Here is a 4,784-nt window from a genome sequence, read left to right on the forward strand (position 1 = left end):
TATATATATATATATATATATATAAATGTATGTGTGTGTGTGTGTGTATATATATATATATATACCAAGTCCTTCAACCTTAAATAATTTCATGTTTCTGCCCCTTTTTCCAGAGCTTGTGACTAAGCTAAGTGATTATATCAATTAACAAAACCAATACTTTCAGAACGAACCTATATTGGCTTATTTTTGCAACTTATCAAGTAACTATTCATTCAGTCAGAGGCATTCAAATCCATATGTTACAAAAATGCCAATAATTTCTGTTAAATCGAAGTGTCATCTTAGATAGAACGTTTATAAAATCAGGCACCATTCCTTGCAGTCTAGGAGCGGCAATCAAACAGATGATATGTTGAAATAGCACCCAGCATAAATCCTTCCATGAAGTTGAAGGCTAGGAGAGAAGTCTTGTACTGGAGTGCTTCATGAAGTCAATGAGCACATCACAAAGCATTTAGCAATGTTTCCAACATTCCATTCATGGTTATAAGTACAATGTACATGTAACATACTTTCCAGGTTGCAACTGTTCGTAGTGTTGAAAATAAGGCAGCGTACTGTGAACTGATGGTGACTGCTTCTCACCAAAAGTGGCCCTTGGAAAAGCACTATCAGCAGAGTTCCTGTTCATATTCAACTCCACTTGAAAAACGAATGAAACATTGATGTGATGAGTTTCTGAAAGAGTCTTTGCTAAAACAAAGTGTAAAGACTGATCAAACATGAGTGCATTATCGTCTGCAGAGACAAAGGAAAAATTAACTCCAGGATTGTTTTCGGATTATCAGTTAAACATTTGAGCTGCTGTCAAAATGTGATTCTCCATAGTTGCATGAAGTTAACGTAAACAACCTAAAATGTTTGACATCTTGAAACGTTATTGGAATACCTCCGAAAAACATTTGAATTAAGCTAGGTTTCTCGAACTATAAGACTTTATTGTTCCAAGATCTGAGTGACGTTTCACAGTTTCTTACCTTACACAAGTATAATTTGCAGTGGATTACTGTCAAAAAATAAATAAACACTTCTAAAAGATAGAGTAAGATAGTGGCATACCATGAGGGGGTTCCCTGGTTGCCAAGAAACTCTACCCCTGAACCCGTGTTGTATTTATTTGTTGTGTTAGTATAAATCTTAAATTTTTACCACATTTCAAATTTATTTATAATGATCCTAGTAATAAACCCAGTACAAATAGAGACTGAGTGTAATTTCTAAATATCGCTAATTTTTGAACAACTAAACTATAGCATATTTTCTTCTTTCTACCAACATAATTTTTATGGTGGTTTTAAAGCTCAGAAATGCACCCCTGAAGATTCAATAAATCCACAAACCTCCCCCTCCCTGATTTCCTTTATGTGTGCCTTGAGTGCATGTTGTGCGCTCTTTTTTTTGTCTGCTTTGGAGCTTCCCCCCTGACAAGATCCTGACTACCTTCTGTACGATATTGGGAAATTTCTATTATTTGCTACTTAAGAACAATTGTTCGAGTGCTACACTATTACACAATAAATACAATAAAGAAGGGGAGTAGCCATTACTATAACATATGTCAAAAAAGTGGACCTTTCTTCTACACAGAATTTATGTGATTTACGTGAAAATCAAGTTTATCTAAATAAATAATAATAATAAAATAAAGAAGATATTGGACATTTTATATTTTCATAGCATTCAGGTTGTTTTTCGATCCCCATCCTGATATCCCTTCAATTAAACTGATAGTTATGTAAGTGGATACGTTTTTGTCAGATATAAAACTGTTTAGTGTAGGTATTATTAATTCATTTATTTTGTGAGTTAATATTTCATGATTGTTTAGTTGTTGTTTTTTAATAAGAGAGTTAAAAGCATACCATTGTTGGATGTTTTGTTTGTAAGTTATTGATGTCGAGGCTAGGGAGATTTCTAGAACGCCTCAGTGAGAGATATGAAATAGCGGCGACCAAACGAGAGATCAGAGTACTAGAACAGAACCAAAAGTAAAGTTGAGTGAGAGTTTGGTCAGAGAAAGGTTAGAAAACGTGAAGTTAACCTTCGTAGGAGTGAATAGCCTAACGGTTGATATGTTAAAGTGAGATTAACAGTTTTCTGACATTTTAGGAGAATAATTTGTCTCGTCAAAGGGTGTTCGAAAGCAATTGAACCTGTTTGTGTGGATTTTGACAAAAAGCAGACGATTATTTGGAAGTAGGCCTATATGCGAAAAAGCAGACGAGTATCAGAAGTTCAGGATACAACTGCGGTAACTCAACGACAACGTAAGTGAATTATACACTGATACTGTTGTTATATAAGAAGAAATAGAGAGAGAAGAAAAGGAATGAGCGAATTATACACTGATAGTGTTTAAGATAATAATAAAGATAGTTCGGCTTGTCAACTGAATTCTAAAGCAATTGAATTGGTCTATGTAGACTTTTGACAACAAGAAAACTGTATAGTATTTAAGATACAACAAAACATTTTTTGTACATACATTTAACTTGTTTTGAATATATTATTTTAAAACAAGCGGAGTGAGTGCTGTTCACTAATCATCGAATTTATCGCCAACAAGTCCCAGACACCTACTGTAGAAAAATCCCTAGCCCAACACAACCTATATATATATATATATATATATATTACTAATAGTCAAAAAGTAAGTAGCCTGACAGTCTTAAATATTCATCATATAGCCATATGTTGTGTTCCAAGTACTGGCGCATTTCAGTTAAATGCTACAGAACACAATAAATTATTTTATGAATGTCAAGGTATAATTATAAGTTAATTACATTTATATTTGCATATATTTTTTACTTTCTTGCAGTCGCCAAGTAATCATCATTAGCCATAAGTAAATTAAATTACATAATTATTTTAATATGCATTTTGTATTATGTTACACTGAGTAACTATACAAACTTTTATTTCTGTATCTTTAGTTCTGTAATTGATGTTTTGTCTTATAAAATATAAGATTGGTATTTAAATATAGGAATAAAACTAAAGTAGCTTTTATCATTGTTACGACAGCGGGGGGTCACATGACCCTAGTAACGGTCATATTCTCGAACGTTCACGTCCCATACTCACAAGGGTTTGCTGAGATCATATCTATGAAATATATTACAGAACTGTTAGCAAGTGGTGTATACATAACTAACTACATTTGACCTGAATAATGGTTAACGAAAACATTGGTCTGTGAAGCGTTTTGTGGGTTGTAACGTCTTGGTTTTTGTTGTTGTTATTTTTTTACATGTTTTCAGGATTATGGTCCAGAAAGTCTTAAGAGTCATTAATTTATGACGTAAATCTACAATAATAATAGGATAATGATGTCAGTTCGTATTCAAAGCTACAAACTTTCAACCTACTCAAGGCTAATGTAAGAAAGAAGCTAAGCAATGAATTCATGCACTGTTAACGATATATCAACAACTTTTCTAACGTTCAAATTTTATACAGTAACATTATGTATTACTTTTTACATTTCCTGGTGAGACAGGCGTGTGGTAATGGCTAGGGGTGCTTGGTTGTGAATCCTAGGGTCAGTGGTTCACGTCTCGTTACCAAAAAAAATTACACTAGTTGATGGGTTATAACAGTGTCTGTCAAATACAACTATTTAATCATATAAGTGGCTATGGATATCGTTGACATCGCTGTATTATTTCTATTCTCTCTGTTTAAAAATGTGGACAGCTTGCGCAGATAACTATTGTGTACATTTAAACAAATCTCGAAATAAACAAACAGTTCCTATTTCTACAAAAAATATTAAAAATGGCAACAGACATATTCTGAAAATCTGATTTCACTGAACTTAAGAAAACAAACCGTATACGATGTTAAACAAAATCAGTCTTTATTCAATATAAGTCAAAAGGCGAGGGTACATAAGGTCACGCATCGATTCTAGACAACAGTCTTTCTAAAGTGGTTTAACAAGTATTCACAGCTTTTAAGTTGTAAGGCATGGTTGTTCACGTATTTACGGGTTTTAGGTGGTGTGTTTTTACAGGTATTTACAACGTCTACGGGGGTTGTAAAGTTTGGTCACGTAGTTCGTTAGATTGATTACCTTATTTTTCAAACGTTTTGGTCTATGAATTATATCGATTACTTTTTTGTTTTAAATTTTAAAAAAGAGAGACAATTATCATCAAATAAAATATAGAAATCAAATCTCGTAAAACTGTTCACATAATCCACACAAAATAGTTAACTGAAAAAAATCGTTCACTGGTTAACAATTCTCAGTATGTGGCGCAGTTGACCCTCCGTGACATCGCTCAAGTTGTTTTGCATAGAGACCAGTTGGCTGGATACACCTTAAATAGCCACCGCTTATCTCATTGTTTCAACAACTTAGATCTCTCGGTGTGGCACCGGTAAGTTTACGGACATGCAACACTAAATTCAGGATTCGATTCCCTGCGGTGGCCACAGCAAATAGGTCAATGTGGCTTTGCTTTGAAACGAACGCTAAACCAAGCCTCTGAATCGGTTGTGCGCGATCTGGGAGGATCAGGTTCAATTCAGACATCTTCCTTCCTTCCTTTACTGTGTGTATTAACTGTCAAATGTCACAGTCATATATAAAATCAAGGATTGAAACTTTAATTAGTGAAGATGCACGAGGTTAAACACTTATTCTTGTTCACTCTTTTGGGTCAAAACGAACGCTAAACAATACCAAAATGTAGTTTTGATACGCCCGTTCCACCGCACAACGACTTTATATTGGCGTATTCAAAATTACCATAATATAGCATTCCCAACCT

At 33.9% G+C, this 4,784-nt stretch overlaps 1 long non-coding RNA gene across 1 annotated transcript in view; it reads left to right on the forward strand.

Annotated features, from left to right (window-relative positions):
• LOC111085192 overlaps positions 1-4,401 on the forward strand; it is a 7,809-nt gene extending 3,408 nt beyond the window's left edge. The window contains exons 2-3 of the long non-coding RNA XR_002610029.1: positions 624-628; positions 4,318-4,401. This is a non-coding gene — a long non-coding RNA (uncharacterized LOC111085192). The remainder of the gene's footprint in view (positions 1-623; positions 629-4,317) is intronic.
• The last annotated feature ends 383 nt before the right edge of the window (positions 4,402-4,784 follow it).

The sequence above is a fragment of the Limulus polyphemus genome, unplaced genomic scaffold, assembly GCF_000517525.1.
Source record: "Limulus polyphemus unplaced genomic scaffold, Limulus_polyphemus-2.1.2 Scaffold267, whole genome shotgun sequence".
Taxonomy (NCBI): Eukaryota; Metazoa; Arthropoda; class Merostomata; order Xiphosura; family Limulidae; genus Limulus; species Limulus polyphemus.